The sequence below is a fragment of the Haematobia irritans genome, chromosome 3 (assembly GCF_050003625.1).
Source record: "Haematobia irritans isolate KBUSLIRL chromosome 3, ASM5000362v1, whole genome shotgun sequence".
Taxonomy (NCBI): Eukaryota; Metazoa; Arthropoda; class Insecta; order Diptera; family Muscidae; genus Haematobia; species Haematobia irritans.
This window is the reverse complement of record NC_134399.1, coordinates 220,370,582-220,396,846: the sequence shown is the minus strand read 5'-3', so window position 1 is coordinate 220,396,846 and position 26,265 is coordinate 220,370,582. Positions and strand designations below refer to the sequence as shown.

The 26,265-nt window shown below is 29.4% G+C and overlaps 1 protein-coding gene across 6 annotated transcripts in view; it reads left to right on the top strand.

Annotated features, from left to right (window-relative positions):
• The window catches only part of LOC142232271 (solute carrier family 41 member 2), a 112,173-nt gene that overhangs the window by 51,357 nt on the left and 34,551 nt on the right, over positions 1-26,265 (top strand). The window contains exon 1 of one of the 6 annotated variants that reach the window (XM_075303012.1): positions 4,574-5,132. The exons of the other annotated variants lie outside the window; for them this stretch is intronic. The gene's annotated coding sequence lies outside the window, so the exon portion shown is untranslated. Of the gene's footprint in view, positions 1-4,573; positions 5,133-26,265 lie in introns of those variants that run through there. 6 annotated transcript variants of the gene reach the window in all.

The following is a 26,265-nucleotide window of genomic DNA, read 5'->3' as shown; positions in this document are numbered from 1 at the left end:
CTGGGTCCTTATTTCATTTTACTGTCCCAACTCTAAAAAGAGTATAGTGCCCTTTCGTTATTTTTATGAAGACCCCTGATTTCTTTTAACGAACTAAGAAAAAAATTGTGCCCATAATGGTTAGGTTAGGTTAGGTGGCAGCCCGATGTATCAGGCTCACTTATACTATTCAGTCCATTGTGATACCCAGCAAAAAAACGTCGCCGAAAAATTAATGAACATGTTCTTTTTGGATCCGGAAGTGGTGCAAAATTGACGCAGAAGCGATGAATTTAACATGGGCTTGTCATAGGACGGAAGTCCTCCATTTCAACAGCCGTTGCACTGAATTTGCATCACTTCTTTAGGTGTGATCCGAATTCAATGATTTGGATGTAAATTTAAAAATTCTGTGATATTTTGTCAAATAAATCATGTTTATAATTTTTTATAATTTTTAATGGATTCTAACGCTTGTCGGAAACGTTTGACCTCAAATATTTTCAAAAATTCACAATTTTTTCAGATTGGATTTTGCATTTTTTTCGACAAAATTGAAATGATTTGTATCATTTTATGAATTCTTACTCTGTCTTTAACCTATTTGAAACAAAAAAAGTTAGAATTACCCATTAAAAGTATGAAAAACCCAAGTTATAAAAAATTTAATCAAAATAACTTCCTGGGTAGTTAAAATAGAGAACATCATTGGAAGTGCATCTTCTGGAAGTGGTTTTAAAGTTGTGCCTTTGGAAGAACTTCCAAATTTTTTTACTTGGATACCACATTGGTGAACTTAACTCTGCCCATAATGCCAAAATGATAAACAAAACACATGTCCACACATACATAAAATGCTGCTCTCAAGGCGAAAACATATGCTGTTTGTTTTTCAAATGTCTATTCTCTTTATTCAAATTAAATAATATTTAGACTTAAGCATATAAAATTTTTGGCCTTATCATAAAACAGTTTTCCGAAACAACAAACAAGCGGTTTCACAGAAATTGTTCTCTTTTGATTCTTTTGCTGTGTTTGAATAAAATATCGCTTTGAATAAAATATCACAACATATGTATGTTTAGTGGAAATTTGTAAATTTATATATGTTTGCATTCACACATATGATTTTTATGAAACATTCATTCCCCAAACATAATATATACTAACATATTAATATAGATGACCCAAACATTTAGTGTTAGTTTAGAAACATTACATGTTTGCACTTAAATATATTGTGTTTTAAAATTGTGCCCGAAACACATTTTGTTTATATCGGAACATATGAAAAACATATTTTTCTAAGAGTGTAAACATAATACTCACCTTTATGGATGCAATTTGATCAGAATGTACTAGACAATAGTAATTCGCTTTCTCGATATTCTTGCCAATGACGGTGGAGCTAACGTCTAAAATGTTTCCTTATAGAAAACTATCTTATATGTGGTATCAGAATATCTTAGTGGGTCTGTTACAATAGGCAGTTATCATATCAAACCTATCCTAACAATCAGAGAGATAATACAAAAATATACCTATTTGAAATTCAAAAATGAGTCAAACATTTGCCTAGCAAACATTTGACACTTTTCTATTGCAAAGTTTTTTCGTCGAATCAATTTTTCTTCAAAACATTTGTCCACTCGAAAAAAAAAATATTTATCAAAATTTGAGATCCCTATCTTTTTTATGTTGTTACAGCCAAATATTTAATTAATATTCACATCACGTCGATAATTTAAATACGTTAAACAAACATACATGTTCGCAGATCATCCAGGTATATCATTTAATCGTTCGATAAATATTTAGTTCCCCTTATGTGGTGATTCCCATCTGGTGAGACAATAGCAGTGTATTTAAATCTTGGGGATTTTCTTTTATTTCTCTATAAGTTATGGACAGAACCACAATAATTGTCACAGATAAATATATTTTAAATGAGAATTGTTGCAATTACCTAAATATACATCATATGTTTGGGTATTCACTGAGTTGTGTCACCCTACAATAAGATATATCAATAAAATATAATACAGTAGGTAACAGATATAAGAAATTCAGAAAAAGAAAAGTTTTTTGTTATACATAATCATTTTTTTTCTTATAGGGAATTATTGTTTATAAGAAAAAGTTTCTTTAAAATATATAAGAAGAAAAATATATAAGAAAATAAGAATTACATATATATGAAAATTGTTTCTTTTTAAATGAAAAATCGGACTTGAAAAAATATTAAAAATTAGTATAGTTGTAAAATATTTTTATTTAAAAAATATTATAATCATTAAAACATATATTATTTTAAAAACTGTATATATTTTGCTTGACTTACTTCTAGTGTCCGAAATCTCTTCTTCATATTCCTGTTTTTATATTTCACTTAGTACCGAACTCATTCTCCTCGCAAACGGAATGGAAAATATAATTGTGTTATAACCAAAGAAACAAAATGTTACATTCTTTTTAACGAAAATGTTCATAGCTTTTATGAAGAACTTTCATACATTTAATGAAACTTAATGAAGATTATACGAAGAACAGTTAAAGTGAAATATTTCGGAAGAGAATTCATTCAATGTAGTCGTCGAAAAAGAACAATGAATATTCAACGTCACATCATCACATTTTTACGAGTTTTATTTTAATAGGATTGTGATTTGATGGACATAACTGTCAGATTGTTCTTTTATACTTTTTCCTATAGAACACATTTTCCTTTAAAAAATCACTAGCAAGGCATGACGTTTCTCTAAATTTTCTTATACCTCATACACATTACACTTGCAAAATCCACTTTAACTAGATTTCAACTGTCATTTGCCTTATAAAAAAAAAAACATTTCAAATCCACTTTTAGTAGATTTCGAGCCTAGTGTGAATGAGCTATTATATGCGTTTTTTCTCATATGAAATGTGATTATATCCGATCCTCCTGTATTCTCATGTAGATTTGTTATTTCAGACAAATGTTAAACGTTTGTATCGTACTATTTTGTAAATATTAAGGCGAATGCTCCTAGTGGCACCAGGTTGCGTTTTCGAAGCTAAAGGCTGGCGTAACTCAGCGACGAGCGGCACGTGTTAACGTCGTTTAATCGGGCTCAAATTTTGGCTATCCCAATATCTGGAAAGGGGATTCGTTTTGTGGGGTTAAGGCGAACAAGATTCCGACATTTTTTTGCCCCATATAAGTTGCGGTCACTCTAGTAAATATGTTTATTTCATTAGTTTCACACGTGCGCAATTGGGTCAAAAAGTTTCTCTCGTTCTCATATTTACAGCCAACGGAGTTAGAAAGTATAAACTCTGACATAAATCAACCGATTCGTTGAGTTATTCTATAGGGCAAAATTCAACAAAAACAGATGGATTGCTTATATTGATCCATACGACTTTTCGACTTTTTCTATTTAGAGAATATTCTAAATGTAGAGAAGTCGATTTTTTTTGCGATTATTTGTTGCCACGACTCTTGACTTTTCATGAGTTGTAAACATCACAGCTACATCACATTTCCCTATTCAATTCTCATAATGAATGATATGTATGCGAAAGTAAATGAAGAGGAATTACGTTTCGACTCGACCGCATATACTCAATTAATTTTTAATTTTTTGTTTTTTAATTTGCAAAAATCCCAGTAGGTTCTTTTATAAATCAATAAAAATCCCATACACACTTTCAACCGGCTTATGCGAAGATATAAACGTATTTATGTCTTAGTGTTTGTTTATATTCATTATAAACTTCACTTAGATTGACAGTTAACTATATATGACTGATTATAACCATCTGATTACTGATTACTCCCTGTTGCTGCCGATATTACCTTGGCTATCGATAACAGTAAGCGAACTTCATAGGGGTACAATTCAATCAATATACATACACACATGTATGCATGTTTGTGCCTATGGAGGCGTTTAAATACACAAAGATTAACATGCTTTCAGTACCGTTAACTACTATCAATAACAAATACAAACATAACGATGAGAGTATTTTCATCTTTGTTGACCAATAACAGGTGGTGCATATTGTTATTGTTGTTGCCTATCCAGTTCATTCATTGTTTACTGATTGTGATATCACTGTTATTGATAACACGTCTATGCTTACACTTTCTCAGCTGAGAGCGAGAGATGAAGAGATTAAATCAACAACAAAAATCAAATACTTTTGCGGCTTAATTATTTCGGCTATTAACCGTTATTTCAATGTATCTATTTGGGCTTATAAAAACCCAAGTCGTTGTCAACATTTTCGCCAACGTAAACGTATTCGTATATGCGACAATGTAGGCGCTTGCGCTAGCGTTAACGTTCGTTTGTTTTATTCTGACCACTTAACAGTAATCAATCGCTGTTGTTGATCAACACATTCGTTTCTGCTATATTGTATACGATATGGTTGTTGGGGTAGTCGCTACTAACGCCAGAGCTTCGCCAACGTCTTCGTATTCTCGTTTTAATCTTGTTCGATTGATCGTCGTGTGGCTGAAATTAAGACTTATCTTCTTTTTGATACCACACTCTCTTGTGAGTGTTTGGACTCACTGATTGACTGAATGGCTCGCTAGCCAAGTTTAAATTATGGATTATTGTTGATTTTTTTTGGCCTGACTACGTTCGATTGATATTTGTTTCGGGGGAGAACTACGTTATATTACCAGGTGTCGATAGTCTTCGGTCATTCAGTACGCGGCACATTGATGTAAAGTGAAGACGGGTCGTTTTGTGTCCAATAAAATTCTCGTAGAAAGATTTGCGCTAGTGTCCGCGTCCGAAGAAGTTACTCGGGGTAACGTTCATAGTAAATAATACGAAAATTTTAAGTATCTAAATTGAAAAAAAAAATTAACCCTGAATTTGTTGAAAAGCTAAAAAAAATCAAAAATTCCAAGTTAATTTTGAAAAAGTCACAATACAAATTTACATGAACAAGCTTTGCTGCAACAAAAAGGGAATGCAAAAAAGAATTGTGTGGTCTACCAAAAACATCAAAGTGAATTGTACCAAAAGTTTTGAAACCTCAGCAACATAACGACGCGACAGACGACAACAAAAACAACCAGCAAAAAGTAACACCAATCTTTGGTTTTTTTTCCTCGTCCCCCATGTAAACTCAAGAAAAATCTGATACATGTAAGCTGCAGTGTAAAAGCCCTTGAATTGATGAATCAAGACAAGAAAAAGCATAATAATAAAATCAACCAACCAACTTGAAAAGAGAATGCAATTAAATATATATATATATTTTTTCATCTATCAAAGACCAGTAACATAGACAACATAATAAAATTGTATTGGGCCCAAAACATTTTTTCTTTTCGTGTCATTTATAAAATTTCTTGTAGCCTAGCTGACCATTTGTTTATGGCAAATAAATGTTGACGGTTAATTTACTTAGTTACCCTACCATAATTCATTAACTACACTTTTGTGTACGATGAATTGGGGGTACTATTTCGATAACCTTAGTAAGCTAGGTTTTATTTTGTTTTTATTTGTCGATTTTGCTTTGCTTGAATAGCATGCTAGTTATATATTAGTGATTTGTTTGATTCTTCTAATTTATGTGTTCTTTATAAAAATAGTATGTTCATGGCTGAATTATGATTGAATTCTTTATGGGAAGACATATTTATAATGTTTAAAGGTGGCGGTAATACCTGAAAGAATAGTGTGTTGAAAAAAAGTTTGAACTTCACAAAGGTTTAGAGTTTTTTCAGGGAACAGGGTCCCGTGATTTTACCATATGAATTTTTCTTCACGATATTTTATATAAAGTATTATTATGAATAATATAAACATTTGATTTTGGTATCAGTGGATTTATTTATTCTTAGTAGAGAAGAATACATAGATAGATAATACAGACTCCGCATTATATACGTATAACTGAAATACATTTATTTCATTTTCCAACAAATTTTTATGGTACAAAAATTGGAAATCCAAGTAAACTAATGGCATTTTCTTTTCTTATGAAAAATGCGCACTTTTTTTGCATTTTGGCCGGAAAATGTACTTTTTAGGTTCTTTTCTAAAAAAACATGCAAAAGTGCGAAAAGGCTTCGAATTCTGTTGTGAAAATAGTGCCACGCATAGAGGCAAATTACGGGCATTTTCAGCACTGCCAACAAACGAGAGTGCTGCGATTGCCCTGTTTCCTTCTTTGAATTCTTTTCTGCCCGCTGAAATGATAGCATTTTTTTAGGTTGCTGGTAACATTTTAAAAATGCGCATTCTGTACAGACAAAATGACGGCAAAGCACTTTTTTCAGAAAAGAAAACACCATTAGTGTTCTTTTGAAATAGGTCATAACTCTTTACAATACTATAGTGCCCTAAACTTGATTTGGATAATTTATTCAAATGTAGACTCGTTTAGTTTGATTTTTGAGCTAAAGCAAACAATTCAAATAGTGAATAATTTAATATATCAAGTTATAAATTGACAAGAACATATGTCAGATTTCCCCTACGGGAAATAAATCAAACTTATGAACGGTGGAGAACTTAGCCTCTCGTATGCATAGACGATTTAGGACATGCCTAGGACACATTCCAAGGGAATCGTACAAATTAAATCAAATGTATTTTTTTGTTTTTTTTTTCAAACCTAGGGTACGGAAATCAAATATTTACGGGCCTGGTTTTTAGCGTGCAAAAAGTTTTGCGATACGTTCATATATAAATAATTCAAATAATTGTAATTCCCTATGGAATTGTAAATATGAACGAGATTTTTTATAGCCGACTTTATAACTTTATTTTAGTTCATGAAAATTTGTCGATTTTAGTTAAATTTTACCAAATGAGAAAACATTTTTCTTTCTTTTAATTATTTTTTGCTAACTTTTATGATGTGAATTTAAAAGGAGAAAAAAAGTGAAATATATAATTTTTGGTAAATTTGAAAATAGTTCATATTTTCCTAAAATGGGTGAAGTTTACTTAAATTGCGTTCATAAGACTATTAAATGAGTAAATTTTCATTACATTTCGTCTATTTTGAACTTCATATAGCTATAAAGATATTTTAACAATTTTTAACTAATTAATTTTTAACAAAAATTATAAATTTATTTGTGTTATGTTGCAATAAATAAAATTTTTAGTTAAAGTTTTCTGAAATAAACCTAAATTTTATTTTCATGACGGGTTCATCTTTTTCTGGTTGTGTGTTATGTCAATAAGATTTTAATATGAAGAGAGTACAAAATTTAATATAAGCGGATCAGCGCTTCTAGTCCTGTAACAAATCCGTTAGTGGTAACTAAGATTTTATTGGACGTTAAAATTTCTTGAATAGGAAATAAAAATAATTATAGCTCTTAAAGACACCAACACATTTTAGTTATTATTTTCTTTAATGAGAATAAACATTTTGACAAAAAAAAATCATTGTCTTTAACGGCCATTTTCATGTAGCTCCGTTAGGCTTTAACTGCCAGTTAACAGAAAGTAAATTCCAAATATCTTCTCTCCGGTTAACTTTAACTGAAAAATTTTCGGCAGTTAAGTTCTAACTGGCATATGGAATACATACGCAAGATGGCAGCGATGCCCATAATACGGTTTAAAAGTTCGTTAGTTAACGGAGCACTAACGGAGCTTCATGAAAATGGGCGTAAAACAGTTTAAAATTAACAAAAATATCACAGTGCAACACAAAAGATCCAAACAAAAAATCATTTATCCCAGCCGAAAGTACTCGATGACAGAAGAAAAGTAATCTCTGGATTTAGCTAGACTGGTTGCCGTTCGTCTTTTATGAGCCTCTAAAGTTTTGTTGCCAAATTCGATTTTGAGCACATTTTTTTTGTTTTTTTTTGAGACAAAAAGTTGAATTTTGCGTCACAGTGTATTTGAACATGAAAAAAATTCTGTAGTTAAACTAACGCTAAATTTAACTTATTTTTATTGGAAAAAAATATTTGTTTGTGGTTAAATTTTATTATTTTTATCGAAATTTTCCACAGCTTAATGAAATCTTACTTCTTTTAAGTATGTCTCAAAAATTTTATGAACTAAACGTCAATATAAAGTTCAATGACATATCACATAAGTTCAATATGAACTAAAACAAATGAAAATCTTCGTACGATTCCCAAAAAAAGTAAGAATGAACTACTGTATGGTTAAAATGGTCATGATTTGGCGCCAATGATTTTCTTCTTTACTTAGTTAATTTTTTCTTCTATGAGATGATGTAATTTCGTGAACTGCATTTAAAAAGTACAACAGGGCATTAAAATTTCTTGGTTTTAACAACGCTTTGTGGAAATCTCAAAATGTAGAGTAAAATTTAGTTCAATTTTCGTGCGTGGTAGTTTATTCTTCCTATAAAACAGTTCACTTTTTTTTCGGTTTAATAGTAAATATTTAGTGTAATTAAGAATAAAAACCATTTGGTTTTTTAAATGTCTTAAGAATAATTTTTTTCATTAACGAAAATAAACATTTCACAAATATTCAATTTAGAATAGGAGAATATGTTTTAGATTTAATGACACGTTTTTAAAAAGTCCAACATGATATGGAATATAGTTCAAGTTTCCCACGAAGTTATTCTTTGTACATTTCCCATGCTTCGCAATAATATGATTGTTTTCACTGATCGAGTTACACAACCCCCCAAATACCTTTTGTTTTAAGGATCAATTTGTTGCTCTCTTATTTTATTTTGTTAACTTTACCAAATTTTTAAAATGTTTAGATTTAAAAAAATTTTCAAAAGTTTTTAGCTCTAATGTTAAAATCAACAGTCGTAAATGTACACCCAGCGAAAAAATATTTTCGAGACAAAATTCATCAGAAAAGAAAACTCTTCCTCATTGTACCTTTTCATAATATAATACATAGTATTTTAACATACAATTTTAAACTATTGTTGTACTAGCATGTATTTGAAATATCTCTATTAATTTCATAATCTGAAATTAGATGATGTTTTAAAATATGTTCTTCCGGAATTATTCACAATGTTGGTAACAATGAATTATTGTATTTACCTATTTAGTTATTTTTTTTATTTTTATATTTATTTTCTATTTCGATTTTCAATTTGTTAAGATTCATTTCAAGCAATCCATATCAATCCCGCGCCTAATAAAATACCTTAGAAACTCTAGAAAAATTCGCTATTTTTTCGTTACTATGGCCTAGTTTCTCACATGAACTCAATTAATACAAACTAAACCAAACTAATCCATTTTTATTACCTAAATAATACTGTCCAATTATTACTACATTGTATATTAAAAGTACCTTTAAGAATGCACGTCCAAATTATCAACCCTTTAATCGAATTCCCTTATCGGTAGTATATTCCACAGGTATTATCTGAAACTATAATAAAGTACTAATTTTTCTCTATGGATTAATAGAAATACATTAAAATTGAACGTGAAAATGCAGACATTTTTCTAGGTTGTTGCAATAAAAATTAATAATACTTTAAATAAGTAAGGGATCAGACATACCTGAATGTTGGTATAAAATTTAATTGTTCATAGTCTTGTCTGGAGATTATGGAGTATTATCCAAAGTTCAGAATTAATGATAGGTTATTTGAAATACTTACTATTACTAAAGCTATTTACAACAGCTTTGTTTACCATAAAACAAAAATTAAAAAGGATTCAAAAATTTAGCACGATTTCTTTCTTTTACCCAAAACCACTAAATTGTCAAGTTTTAGTAACTTTAACTGATAGATTATTATATGGATTAAACGGTTTTCATTTGTATAGAAAATGCACTGATCGACTTCGATGGGATAGAATATTTTTTTCAATAAATGCAAAAATAAAATAAAAATTACATATCCAAATCTTAAAACAGTTGAAAACCCAACAAAGAGAAAGAAAAGACGTCTGTTTTCAAAAAGCTTTACAAATATACGTATCATAAAAAAAAGAGTTTGAATATTTAGTCTTACATTCTGATTAATGATCCCCAACAAGCAACCTCTATTCTGGACTTTTTTTGTCTCCTGTCATACGTTTTATTGATTTTGTCCCTTAACTTTAATTATTTTCTAAAACTATTTACTTGAAAAATATATTAATTAATTTTATTTTATTTTATTTAACATTAAAAAATATAGTAGTAACAAAAAAAAAATAATAGGACAACGCCATTGACATTGGTTTTAATTTTTTTATTGTATTCCGATGATTTCCGAAGGAGATCGAAATAACGAATTTTAAAAGTAAATAAAATGAAACTTTGACCTCAAGCTTGTTTCTTCGAAACAAAACATAATGTATAAATGTAATTTTCTCTAAACTAATTGTATATTATAAGCTTTGTTCGAGAACACGATAATTTTTGATAATTATTAAAAATTTTTACCGGAAGTCGTTCGTTTACACCAAATAGCCGGAGAGAGACTACATTTGACAGTTATCAGATAGAGAAATTGCAAGTTTTTGCTAGAGATTTTTTCCCCAGTAAAATTTTGCAAACCGTAGCATACTACAGCTGGTTGTTGATAACAAACAAAACACCAGTACAATGTATATGTTCCCCAACTACAATTGAAAGTTTAAGAAACAGGATTTGTTTTCTGTTTTTAATGTTTTAGAATGTTAAATTTTGAATATGCAAATAGTTACTGGATGCCGTTCGCGTACTTTCCAGCAATTTTAATCATAGAGAGTAAAGTGCACTCTTATTCTCTTGCTAGTTTCTACTGGATATTTTTTACAGGAAAAGTACGCGAACAGACCTATTGACTTGTATATCCCTTATATCACCGGTAGCTAAAACGGAATTATCTTTTATTATAAACGCTTCATAGTGTTGACAATTGTATGTGTTCAATAAACTTCAACATTTTTAATATGTAATAAAATAATAATATATTAAATGGAATGAGTTCACGGAAATTTCCATAGTCATGTAATTTAATTTGCAACATTTAATATTTCACAAAGGAATATGTTGAGGTAAATATAACTATGTAATTATGGGGTTAATATCACGGCAATGATATTGTATTGTTTTAATATCCTATAACACATCAAGGATTATTGAAAGTTGAGTTAAAGGCCAGCTAGTAATAATTATAATTATAGTAAAGGGCAAGAATTCAATATCTATAAATATTCAAGGTATTTTCTTTTATATTGTTATACTATCAAATTTCCTTTCCTTACTTGCTTCAAAGCTTTACAATAGAGTTTTTTTTTGTTTTGTGTGCATTTTAACTCTTCAACATTCATATTACTAATAATTTTTGCATTTCTGGTCAATAATTCATTAATGAAAAAAAAAACTCCTGGTACAAAACAATATACCAATGCAACAAAAAACTCATTCATTCAAGTTGAGTGAACTTGAACTTCAAAAAAATGCAAATGTTTTTCGTCGATTTGTAATAACGTGAGCCACTCGCGAATACCCTGTCTTTGCCTTTTAAACTCTCTTCTTATTTATGTATCTTTAGCACTCTGCAACAAAAATTACGTATATTCACAAATGTTATTCTAGACGTTGTCTCAAACATAAACAAGTTTAAATTAATTTAAGTGCATAATTTTTATTAGGTGTTACCAGATTTTTTTGTAAACTTTTACAAAATTTTTGGGGCAATAAATATTATTGTACGATAATAATGAATGTTATTCACAATATCTAAAATGCTTAAGACAATATCAGTCAGCGTAAATTCCGTTAAATTAAATCAATATCAAGTTAAATAAAAATAAACTAAAATAAATTCAAATAATATATTACAATAATATACAGTGAAATCTCACATATCTGGACATTCTGACACCTTTCAAAAGCGGACAATTATATATATATGAATATGGACATAACGCACTAAATGGTCCATGAATCTTTCATGGATGTCCAGTGAGGTGGTTTATTTACTGACCTCCTAATGATATAGTGTTTTTTGTGCCAGTATAGTGGATTTGTTGTGGAAAATATTATATTTATAGTCAATTACTCATAACCGAAAATAATGCTCTGGTCTGAATTTTTTTTTATAAAAAATTCCGCTGTTTGTAGAGTTTCAGTCGAATAAAACGTTGAAATATTCTTCAATCTCACTATGAAATTTAAACTCTGGCAACTCTACAACCGTTTAAACGTCAATCAATAACCAAAACTAATAATCATTAATATGTGTGTGATTTTTTATACAATCCACCATAGGATGGGGGTATATTAACTTTGTTTTCCTTTTGTTTTGCTATATAGTGTTTTGATTTTAGTTTTATTTTGTTGCCAACGTACACTTGTACCGGACCTCATTCGGTCAGTTTAAACCACACAAATCGACGAAAGACTCTAAATCGAATGGAATTAATCAAGATCAATTAACGCCATCAATGATGATGATGATGATGCATTCCAAACGGTTAAAATCAGTTGTATGACGCTATAGTACTTATTATTGAGTTTGTTGTAGTTTATTTCTGGGGTAGGTTGTACCAGATTAGAGTAGTTAATTAAATGCCGTTATATCAGTGTACAATCATCATATAACGGTTGCTTATATACAGAGTATATGCAAAACAAAAGGACCAAAATCGATTGATTGCTATGCATATGTGTGTGAGAATCATATGTTTTGTTCGCTTTCTCTCGTTCTCACTAATAAACTGAACTGTAACGTTTGATTGATGTACATACAGGCATAAACAATAAACAAACCTACTGGCAACTAGACTAATCTACTATAACTTGAGGCTCTCTTGACAAACTTTTGTTGTTGTTGTTTTTATGTAAATTATAAAGGCATACAAATGATCAAACGAACAGTAAACGAACAACAATCGTAATGATACCGACCAATATAAGCAACAACATTGCCACAGATATAAAATATCGCAAACAAGTACAACAACAACAAAAGTGCCAACAATTTAATTAAAATATATTTGTCAAATATAAACAAATTTTGAATTGTTGTGGAAATTACAACAATTTAAAATCACACCTACACTAGAGAGATACCATATTATTGCACATCCCTACAAAATGTGGCTGCTTGACGTGTCGTTACTTGAATGCGGTAGAGGATTTGTCATCATCACCATCATCATTATACCATGTATAAATCAGATTTATGATTATAGTTTTGTTACGTTTCACACATTTAAAGTAATGACATGTATATAAATATAAAATAGCAACAAAAATACAATATATACAGATCGTTGTACGTGCATTTACATATGCTTGCATGTAGTTCTGCTCTAATTTATTCAAATAGTTAGAATCTTAGATGTCTAAAACCGTTATACAGCGATTTGCTGAAAAGTCGTAAAGACCTGAGGAAGTCGAAGGGTGGTCCATTACTATTACATGCGATTGCAGCAAGTCAATCGCCTGTAGACTATTAGGTGAAAACATTTTCTTACGTGTTTATCGTGTTCTCGGTTACATAGTTTTTTGCGGTACACATTTTTACACTTAGCTATAATACTGTGGTAAGCTAAATCAATTATTCACACGTTAAGTAGAATATGATTTCAAGATTTTAAATTTTGGAATGCATATTAAAAGATATTGGAAGTTTATTTGTGGATAACGATTATTTCATGAATTTAGTTTCAATTAATCCATATTCATTGTATTTATTCATAATAAACTATTATTAATAATAAAATTGGGTTCACTTGCATTTCATTATTTAATTATATTATTGATGGTATTACAATTGCCGAAAACGAATTGCATGCTGGCGTAAATGATTTTCTATTTATTCAGTAGTACGCTACTATTTAGGTACGTGACTGTATACTACCTATGGGGTAAAAATTGTTACATTTTTACTTTTGCGGTGGGTTACACGACGTTTATTGAACGTTCACATATGGGTTGATTATATTAATCAAAATCATAGAAACGGGTACATAAAAAAAGGAAGTACTAGAAAGAGTTAAACGATTTAGCACATTGTTTATTGCACAAAGAATTTATTACAGGAAAATTGAAGTACCTCGTGCGTGAAGTAAATTGTACTCCAATATTTGAAATTTCCACAATGCCTTAGGAAAAGAAGGAAAATGTAATTACTTCTAACTCATATTTTCGAAATTGCACCTTTTCATAAAAACATTAACTAAAAGTAATGTATCTCACTAAAATTGTCTTCTGCTTTATGTTATATTAAAATTATTTGTACGGTGAATGAACGTTATACCCATGTTTAGTAAATACAATTTTTAAGACATGCTTGGGGTAAGGATAACAACCTTGTACTGTGGAACAATTCGAAAAAATATAATGAAATTAAATTAAACCCGAACAATTTTTTGAAATAATAATATATTAAATTTTAAAGGTTTAACCATGTATATTTTAATTTGTACTATATTAAAATACTTGGTTGTTAGTACCTTTATTTTGTATTTATTTTCATAATTTATGATGATTTTATAATTTATAATTGTTATAAATCCTTAGGAATAAAATTGTATTATATATAAATACGATTTCAACGTACGTTGTGCCATCGTAAAATTATTCACAGGTAGTTGCAGTATTACAAAAAAAAAAAAATAATAAAAACTACAAAATTCAAGTACATCCAGATGTCTGTTTTGTTTACAAATTTAATGTTAGTAAACAAAATATATAAAATATTTTAAATTTGTTTTGTTTATATTTTAATGTTAGTTACCAATAGTAACCTATGTAACCAATAGCTACCAGTAGTAACCTATATAACCAATAGTAACCATACATGTTTTTGACAATTGTAACCTGTGGAATGTAAAATGTAACCAATAGTAACATGACAGGTTTTTTACAGTTGGATTTACTCAGCTGTAAACAGCTGAATACAATGTAGTACCTTTAGTAGTTGTATCATGCGTTGTGCCTTAATGAATTGTCGAAAACTAAAGGAGTGACGTGGGGATTTTTCCTACAATAGATTCATAATTTAATTCTCTATTGTCATTTTAATTATAGTTATACATTTGTATGACATCTCATCAGACGTTAGCAATTAAATTATATTTATTTATCTTTGTTTTTAATATTTTTATTTGTATTAACCAAGATGAGTTGTTAGAAATATTACACAACTGTTCCAGGTATAGGCGTATTGTTCCAATAACAAGCTGCAAATACACTGAGGGAAGAGATTTCTTTTCTGAGGAACGAAATGTTAGACAAACGAAATTTTCGTTTTAAAGTGGGTATTAAGCTCGAGTTTAGCCGCTAAAATTAAAAATAAATCTGTAAAAGCAGAATAACATTATAACTTTTTTTTTGGCAAATTTTATTATAACTTGGTGGGGAATGATCCAAAGCAACAATTGAAAACGTTTATTTTGTTTAAAATGAATTATTAAAGAAAAGTAAAAAATATCTATTTTAGCGCGATGCCAATTTAATACTGACCTTTATGCTAAAGAATTTTATTTAAATGTTAATAAGAAATATTAGAGATGAAATATTAGATATAGAGACAATTGGTTGGTATTTTGTCATAAATTCGATTTTATTTACTCTTAAAGAAAATACTTTGCATTAAAGGTGGGTATTAAGTTCGAATTTAGCCGCTACACCCACCTCAAACATGTTTTAAGAGCAAAATGTTATTTTTGGGTGGTGACCATGTAACATGGTTTTCACAACCATATTATTTTCTCGGAAATCATGTATCTGATTTCGGCAAGCAGGTTTTATTTGACGAGAAAGTAACATTTTAGTGACAAACATGTTACATGGTCATCTTACAAAAATAACATTTTGCTCTTGAAATATATTTGAGGTGAGCATATTCCTTCTCCGCGTGTAAAATCGTCATTTTTCCACGATTACTTTTCTTTAATAATCCATTTTAAGGAACACAAACTTTGTGAAAATTTGCTTTGGGCTATTCCCCATCAAGTTATAATAAAATTTGCAACAAATACATATGTATCATTTTATGCCTTTTTTACTGATTTAGTTTTCACTTAGCGTCTAAACTCGAACTTAGCACTCGCCATAAAGGGGAATTTTATTTGTCTAAAATTTCGTTCTATCAGAAATAATTATATTAGAAATGAACCACAAATCCAAAAAGATTTTGTTTTTCGTCAGAAATATTTTTGTACATTTGACATTTAAATGTCAAATATTGTAGTAAAAACATTTGTTTTATAAGAAACAAGTCAATTTTAAATTGTGGATATTTTTTTACTGGAAAAAGTAAGCGACCAGACCTAATAACGTCTGGTCGCGTACTTTTTCCAGTAAAAAATATCCAGTAAAAACTAGCAAGAGAGTAAGAGTGTATATAACACTCTTTGCTTAAAATTGCTGAAAAGTACACGAACGGTATCCAGTAACTATTTGCACATTGAAAATTTCAGCTGCTAAAACATTGAAAACAAAAAACGAATCCTGTATATTTCTTCCAATCGTAGTTGCCGAACATGTACTTTGTATTGGTACTTTGTTTGTTATCAATAACCAGCTGGAAACGTATGCTATTGTTTGCAAGATTTTACTGGAAAAAAATCTCTAGCAAAAACTTGCAATTTCTCTATCTCATAACTGTCAAATGTAGTCTCTCTCCGGCTCTCTTTTGCTGGCGTTTTGGTGTAAACGAACGACTTCCAGTAAAAATTTGTAATAATTATCAAAAATTATCGGGTTCTCGAACGGAGCTATTGAAGATAAAATTTTTGAAATTCATTTCAAATGATTGAAAAATCGACAGAAAGGAACATGGGAATAATACAAAAAATCATTTGCTGCAGCGGTTAGACTTTTGAATCAACATTAACTTCATGTTTTGCGATAATAGATATACACATCTCAAAGCCGTGTGAACGTTGAAATATTTTACACAAAAAATGAACATAAACCACTGTATGTAAAAGCTTTTTCTATTCCCATTATAATTTATTTGTAAAAAAGTGTTAAAGTTGGAATGCCATCTATTAGATAAAGTTGAGCAATTATGACCCTATTACTTTCCCTAATTAAAATACAGCATACGATTCCAATTATGAAAAGAATAACAATTAATTTTTAAATCAATCTCTCACCATAGTAACCAATCGATGTTGAGATTGTGTAATAGTTAATGGCTCGATGAACAGATAGACAAGTGTCTAGAGACAGACAAGTGTAATAACAATGTAATGTTTAAGTTTATTGTAATGTAACATCTAGAATGTTATACATTTATAAAAATAAAGTTTTAATTAATATAGAATATACAATTTGTATAATAAATAGATAAATTCATTTATTGCTTGTTACAATTTATTAGTATTTTATACATCTCTATAGAGTCACCAAGAAAGTCATAGTACAAAACGACATAACTAACAAATGATGTATAATAATATATTGTCAAAAAAAATTTTTATGGTCCTAAATTTAATTACTTCTTTCTTCAGTTATACAATTATTAAAAAAAAAAAAAAAAACAATTATACATAATATTCAACTTAGAAAGATTTGATTATGTTTGTAAAAAAGCAATGACGTCACTCGCAAAGCGTATTAATATTAAAATTCCTGGTTCTCCTTTGGTTTTTTTTTTTTTATGGACCAAAAGAATATTAGAATGAAGTAAATGGGCAGAAGAATATATAAGTCTATTGAAGAAAATTTTAAGACGAGCAATATAGCTATAAATACAGATAGAGAAGTTCATAGCATACGTTAATCTCTATCACAGGTCCATAAAAATTCAATAATCAATTTATTTTGCTATTACTTAAAAACAAAAATCTTCTTTCGAGAATCTTCAATTGATTTCCAAAATCACTATTGTTGTCCATTAAATCCATAAATTTTAAATAGCTTTTAATTGCAAATTATTAGCAATATTTTTTTGCATATCAAAAAATCGAAAATAAAGGTACGTTCCCAAACCAGTTTAGCCATCTTTTTTAATGTCGGCCAAGAGTATTTGGGTAGTTTCATCAACAGGTATATTAATATGGATATATAGACTTACGTATTTAGGGGATATTGTCAAGACGCAAGATAGATTATAAACACACGTCAAAGGAATATGTTATTATTTTTACAATCGCCTGATACAGGCTGGTTGTTTACTAAGTTAATTTGTTATATTTAAATTGATTAAAAACTGCAGGTTTATTAATTTAAATTAAACAAATTTAATTATTCAAAATGAACAACTCCATTCGCCACCGATAACTCCACAGCCACATTATTTACATACCAAATGTGGTATGCTTTGTACTAAAAACAATATTTGTAGAAGTTTTTCGAAATATCGTTGTACTAATGGTCTATCCAGTTGTTGTAACTACTCCAATAGATGGTCCACAGTCTTTGGATAAGGAGAGAGTCTTTGTATCGACACAAGTATGTTGGAACGACTACATTAAGGGTCGCAGAAACCCAGGGAGAAACCGGTGATTTTCCATACAAACAGCGTTGGCACTTTTTGAACGGTTTCTGACTCTTTAATTGCATTTTTTCGTTTGTCAGTTATTAGCTGTCACATGAGATTGCTTTAGAAAAAAAGTGCACTTAATTTTGTTTATATTTGTTAAGGTTTAAAACACTCTAAAATGTATTTATGGAATCGAGGTGCCACATCACAGTCAGCTATTCACAGCTGAGTACATCCAACTGTCAAAAACATATCTTGTTACTATTGGTTATATTTTACATTCCACAGGTTTCTATTGCCAACATGTCTGGTTACTAATGGTTACATAGGTTACTATTAGTAACAATTGGTAAATGTAAACAAAATAAATTGTTAATAAAAAATATCTTTTGTTTACTAACATTTGTAAAAAAAACTGACATCTGGATGTACTTGAATTTTGTTGTTTTTGCTTTTTTTGTAAAACTACAACTACCTGGGAATTATTTTATCATGGTTTCAAAATATAAATTTTAACCCTCAGAAATTTGACATTTCTGAGGGTTTCAAAACTTCTCTAAGTGGTTTCACTGCAATGTGGAACGCCGTTCGGACTCGGCTATAAAAAGGAGGTCCCTTGCCATTGAGCTTAACATGGAATCGAGCAGCACTCAGTGATAAGAGAGAAGTTCACCAATGTGGTATCACAATGGACTGAATAGTCCATTGACTGAATAGTCCTGATACGACGGGCTGCCACCTAACCTAACAATTTAGTAACTAAACTATTAACAAAGTAAAGGCCTGGCTATGTATCTAAAAATTTAACATTGCCGGCCCGTAACTTAACGGCAACATATTACGTTTTGGCATTTAGCCTAATTGAAAAAGGTTTAACTTTTAAGGTGAGTATTAAGTTCGAGTTTAGCCGCTAAAATCGCTAAAGTGAAAACTAAATCAGTAAGAAAAATGCATGAAATTATACGTATTTGTTGCAAATTTTATTATAACTCGATGGGGAAAAGCCCAATGAAAATTTTCACAAAGTTTGTATTCCTTAAAATGGATTATTAAAGAAAAGTAATCGTGACAAAATGACGTTTTTAGCAGCTAAACTCGAACTTAATACCCACCTTTAAAATGAATGGATGTGAATTCTTCTTCTTTCATTGTTTTTTGATACGAAAACGGGACGAAAACTTTTGTTTTTCTGAATCTTACGAAACGTTTACGTTTTGCTAACGTCAGACATTTGTATGGTCTCTCGTATATCAAAAACAAACAACTGACACGCAACGGTACGTTTAGGAAGAGTTTTGGGATGCATAACCAGGCCTTTACTATTTGTTTCACTAAATTTCAATATGGCTCTCCTAACAATTGTGACGGCAAAATAGTTTCTCAAATTTTTGGGACATTTCCCATTACAGTTAAACACATAATTAATTTTTAAAAATTAAGTTTTGTACTTTAAAACACCAAATTCTACAATTGCACATTTTATAAGTGTCATGGATAAATTTGTTCTAAGTTTTTGTTTATTTATTTCTATAAGTGATCCTTAGTTATTTTTAATAGCAAATTGTTATAAGATTTCTTGAATAATTGCAATATATGTATAAAATGTATTTGCAGCTAGTACACATTATTCCACTGTTTCCATCTCAGTGTGGGAAATTCTATTAATTTTACTTCCATATAAACAATTAAATATAATTTTGTTATCTTCAGTACTATGTCATATAAGACATATATGTGAAGTATTATGCCAATAAAATTATAAAAGTCATATTTACGATTGTTACCGTCATTTAGTACGGATTGAATGGCATTATTAATTTCTTTTGAGTCACCTTTTTTCTCTTGGTCTATTTGTTGTTTATCTAATCTGTAATATATTTATTTAATGTATATCTTTGTTTATTGAGAAAGTACTTTGTCTAGTTTTGATTGTTATGGGTTCTTTCGAAATAATTATGAATAACCTGCAATAATAAATGAATTTGAAAGTTCAAGATATTGTAATAAGAGGAATTTTTTGGATTGTTTCAAATTAAAAAATTAATACACGAATATAATAACTTGACGGCAAACTACCCGATATGTAAATGAATATACAATCAGAAAGTCTTGTTTACGAACATTTTTGATTTAAAACACAAAATCAGCCATATCTGTCGCTAAAATAAAATCCGTTCTAAATTATTGACGTTAAAAGACATAGTGTTGCCACTGATTTCTGTTTTATTAAAATCTATTAACCATTTTGTATTTCTTTTTTCACTATGTTGATTTTTCTATCATTATGTGAATAACATGTACTTCTCATGAGAATAGGTTAGGTTAGGTGGCAGCCCGATGTATCGGGCTCACTAAGAATACTCAGTCCACTGTGATACCACAGTGGTGAACTCTCTTCTCTTATCACTGAGTGCTGTCGGATTCCATGTTAAGCTCAATGACAAGGGACTTGCTTTTTATAGCCCAGTCTGAACCACATTGCAGTGAAACCTTTTAGAGAAGTTTTGAAACACTCAGAAATGTCTCCAGCATTACTGAGGTGGGATATTCCTCCGCTGAAAAATTTTTTGGTGTTTGGTCGAAGCAGGAATCGAACCTTGTGTATGCACGACGTGCATGCTAACCATTGTGGGAATGTATCTTACATGATAAAATAAACCAAATAAGTATGGTAACACTACACATTTTCAACAGTCATATCAGATATTAACAAGATCCGTAAGAGTGGTTTGCTACGGAAAAAACACTCTTATTATAAGAGGACCTTGGTATATTCTCATTCATTTGGCAACAAATATTTGCGAATCTAATTTTTCACTAACAATGTAACTTGATGTAGGTACATTATTAATTAGTAATTGTACTTGAATTATGAAATGGTGATTTTTTCTTATTTGACTTTTAATACAGTATATTTAATTAGAAAACTGAAGTGGTCGATTTAATCATTTTCTGTCACCGTTGGAATACTTTACGCATTAAGGAGATTTTAAGAGGTGTAGAGTATTTGGAATATTTTGATTCTTGATTCAAGATATTTTACCCCTAAAACCTCCAAGTTACCTAAAGTAACCCCTCAAAAAGATCATCAAAATTCCAAATCTGGCAACTCTGGACAATGCACCAATAACGTGAGAAATCGTGAGAAGTCAAAAAATTAACTCATAGAAAAAAGTTTGCTAAAAACAGCAGTCGATGTCTGCTGTTATATTTTTGTACTTCAGGGCCTAATGAACAACAATTTATAAGATTTTTAGGTTATAAATTTTTCCCCAGAGCATATTTAAGAACCAAACGTAGTTTTTTGGTATATTTTTGCACTGTAATATACTTACAAGCTCCTAAATACGATCAGCAAACATTTTGTTTGCTGTTATGTTAATTTTTTTTCAAATACTATAGATATTCATAAAATATTGTTTTAATGATGTTAGGATAGCTCCTAAGTTGACATTTTTATTTGTTTTAGCCAAAATAAAACATGTTTTAGAGTAATCGAACTTCAAAAATAGCAGGAAATGTTTGCTATTTCAGCAAACAGTGACTGCTGTCCCTTTTTCAGCAGACTTTCTGCGGTTTTAGCAGACTTTTCTGCTGTCCCTACTAACAAATTTCTTTGAGTGTAGTTATAGGAGAAATATAAACATAGATGAAAACATAGTTCTAGTCCCACTTATAGATGGAAACAAATAAAAATAAAAAAAATTAAAAAATAAACATTTTCTATAGAAATAAACTTTTGACAAAATTTTCTATAGAAATAAAATATTGACAAAATTTTCTATAGAAATAAAATTTTGCCAAATATTTCTACAGAAATAAAATTTTGACAAAATATTCTATAAAAACAACATTTTGACAAAAATTTCTATAGAAATGAAAGTTTGACAAAATTTTCTACAGAAATAAAATTTTGACAACATTTTCTACAGAAATAAAATTTTAACAAAATCTTCTATAGAAATAAAATTTTGACAAAATCTTCTATAGAAATAAAATTTTGACAAAATTTTCTATAGAAATAAAATTTTTACAAAATGTTCTATAGAAATAAAATTTTGGCGAAATTTTCTATAGAAATAAAATTTTGACAACATTTTCTATAGAAATAAAATTTTGACAAAATTTTTTATCGAAGTAAAGTTTTGGAAAAATTTAAAAATTTTAAATTTGGTTAAGACCTCCATACCCCAATCTCTCTCTCTCTCTCTGCCGAGATTAATGGCAAGTTTCTTTCTATTATTTATCGTGCCGTTAAAACAGCTGATCGCATACAAAAATTGTACTAATCGGAGGATGAGACATCGGCCATTAAACTGTATATTTTAGTTTAATAATTTATTCCATATATGGGAACTTTTCTTAGATGATTCAACGACCCAAAACTGTAGTAGTAGAATGTTTATGCATTTTAAATATTCCCCTTTAACTCTTTATATTTCTCTCTTTAAAGGTATCTTAATAATCTAATTAGCATTAGATTTCACTAGCTCAACATACATATGTCGATGTATGTATGTATGTCAAACACATTGGATTTCGAACAAAATTTATTGATTTTACCAGAATCGCGAGTTTGCAATTATGCCTACAAATTTTCTTGTTTTTAAATCGGACCAGTTTTCATTCAGTGAGAACGCATTTATTATACCATATCTAGATGAAACAATTTTCTGAAGGCATATATCTATAAAATAAAGAAAACTACTGAAATTATTCGGGTTTTTAATATAGACGTTTGCTTATATTCTCTAGCTATAGTTGAAGGTTATTTAGGAAATAAATTAAGGGATGTTAATACTAAGAGATAATTAGTTAGAAAAAGTTTTTACGCAAAAAAGATGTCTAACTACATTTATGTTATTGAACTTTATTCGCCAGAGAGTAGGTATGGTAAATTGTTTAGCATTTGCATACAATAGATGGTGTGTCTGGGATAGAACGGGGGAATAGATAAATTGGGTAAGATTATTATCTATTGATGCAGACTTACATCAAATGTTTTTCCATTGTGTACTTATTAAGCACAATTTTAATTTTCTGAGTTGGTTAATATTTTCCCGAAAAAAACTGGAATAAAAATACACAGATTAACATTTCGATGTACTAAAAACTTGCTAACTCGAGTAAACATTGAGAGATCTAATTTGATACAATTAGATATGAGTAGATCCGAAAAATGGTAAGATCTAATCATATATAATTACTATGGAATTAGATCTGATCAGATCTCAATATTGGCCTAGATCTAATTTTTTTAAATATAACTATATCTATCGCTATATATAATTGGATCTGATGTTGGATCTTGTCATATATTTTAATTTCGTGATTGAATCAGAACAAAAATTTTTTGTGTGTGGTGACGAGAAATGGCCACTTTTATTTTATTCTGTGGGTCACACACTCGAAACAAAAGAAGTGGGTTGAGAATTTTTTTTTACAATTAATATTAATATCATTTTTTACAATTAATATTATAATTATTACAATTAAAATTATATTTAAATTATACTTATTAAATAAAAAAAAAATAAAATTAATTATTAAAATTATAATTATTACAATTAATTAATTATTCACCATGAATTCATTCTATTGTAACATTAGTTTCAAATTTGATATATAGAGGGCGCTCGTGTTGTACTTCTATAACGAAATCCATTGTAAATTGTTTTCACACACTCACATTAATCGCATAGCACTTTGCTATTGAGGGTTTTGCATTTCGTGTCTTTTGTTTGGCAATAATTGAAACATATTACCAAATTATAAGAATCGTCCACATATGGGCATTTCAATATTAACCATTTGTTATTCTCTTCCGCATTACTCATACACATGGGTGAAACAGTAAAAACGTTTTATTCGAAGTTAAAATCAAAATGGACAAAACGTGATAAGAAATATTAAATAGGATATACAAATTTTGGTAGTAGATTTTATATTTGGTATAATAAAGATGTAAGAAATGTCTACCGCTTGTGTAAACAAAATCGTGGTAAATAATGATAAGTGAAATATTTTTCGGCTACAAATGAATATTGTATTCCTTTCTTACGCATCTGCTTGGTGTGAATGTAATGTTAGTTTTTTTTTTTTACATTGCACATTTCAAATTAATATTGTGTCTTTTACTGGATCTACAAGAGATTAAAAAACAAATACTATGTTCACACTAGGAATGTAGTCTCGATTAGAGCACTAAAATCTCAAATATCAAATGTTCATATTGGCAAACAATTGAGATTTTCTTCATTTACGGATTTAACCGCTGAATTTTGTTCACAAGCAGAAAATGTAAGCATTAGAAGAACATTTATTTAATATATTTAAATATTATTATTTTAACATGAAATTAACAGCGCAGCCGTTACTTTTGATTTGTTTGGCGAGAAAATAATATTTTTGCAACAAAAATGCTCAATGTTCCCCGTCAAAAATCGCATTGGACTCTCAAAGCATGTTTGAGGTGATCATATTCCTTCTCTGAATGTTCACGCAGAGAAGGCATATACAGACAAAAAAAGTTAACGTTATATACGGTAAATTTAACCATAAATAAATATGATTTGGCTTCTACGTTATATAAGGTTAATTTAAACATTGTTAATTTAACTATACCTATAGGTAATTTAACTATTCCATGGTTAATTTTTTAACCATGAAAAGCTGATTCACAACTCAACAATCAGTGAAGCTAGAAAACAGAGACCGGTGGTAGGAAAGGCAATCGCATTCGTTGCAACTTCGTGTAACTTACTATTGCAAATGTTTGTCGAAACAATGTTATGATTTCGGACATTATGTGTGGCGATAAAACAACATTTTTGCGGCAAAAATGTTCCATGTTCCCCATCAGAGAACGCAAAACGGTATGGATTTATATCTACCCAAAATACCTACACAGTCTCACACAAGTTTACATACGGTTAAATAATTTATATTTTCATTAAATAATCAAATTTTAAAAAATATGCATATATATACTGTCGTTTTAGTAAATTAATTTGAAAATCAAGTTAATTGTTAATTTTCAAAAAGATTTTTTTGGTATGGGTTATAAACAACAACAAGAAACATGTTTAGTTAAGCGGTAAAAAACTCAAGGGTATGTAAACTTATGTGAGACTGTGTATGTCGAAGGGAGTATAACAGTTAAGCTGACACTTGTAACAGTTAAGCTGACACTTGCTCTCACTGTGAATGCCTAACAATTGAGAGAGTGAAGATAATGCTTAGATATGGGAACATATATACATACAATACTAGAACAGATACGTGAGTAAAGCAATGAGGATTGTTTTTTTTTTCTTATGGGATTGTAATCGGAGCCGCCAATAAAATTTCAAGAAAAATCTCCACTTTTTTCCGAAAAATCGTCATAATCGGCACTTGCATTTTAAAAATCGTAAAAAAACAACATTTTCAAAAATATTAAAACAAAACATAAATTACCTAACTTTTTGGCTGCATATTTGCTGCATATTTTTTAGTTACGAATCCCCACTAAAATAACATTTTGCCCTAGGAGGTTATCATATTACTTCTCTGCGATTAGGAACCGACAATTAGTCAAATAATTAAATGTTTACGTCTTTAAACAGGCCTATTGGTTAAACCACGACCTATGATCTTATCGCTGATGTTCTTCTGTTAACTTGTAGTCCATATTTTAAGTTGGAGTTTTTGTATTTTTTTTTTTTTAATATTACTATATAGCAGAAGTATTTGTAAACCCCCTTTTTAATTCAATGTTAAATTTTGAAAGAAAAATATCACCATTTTGCAGTGGGTCTTGTTTTCGCACCTTTTTATTTGTAAACAAAACAAAACCAGATGCGTCAAGTTACTGTCAGTTTAACTTTCTTGCAAAAACCAATAGCATTGGTAATTCTTATTTTCGCTCAAAAATGTATCCAA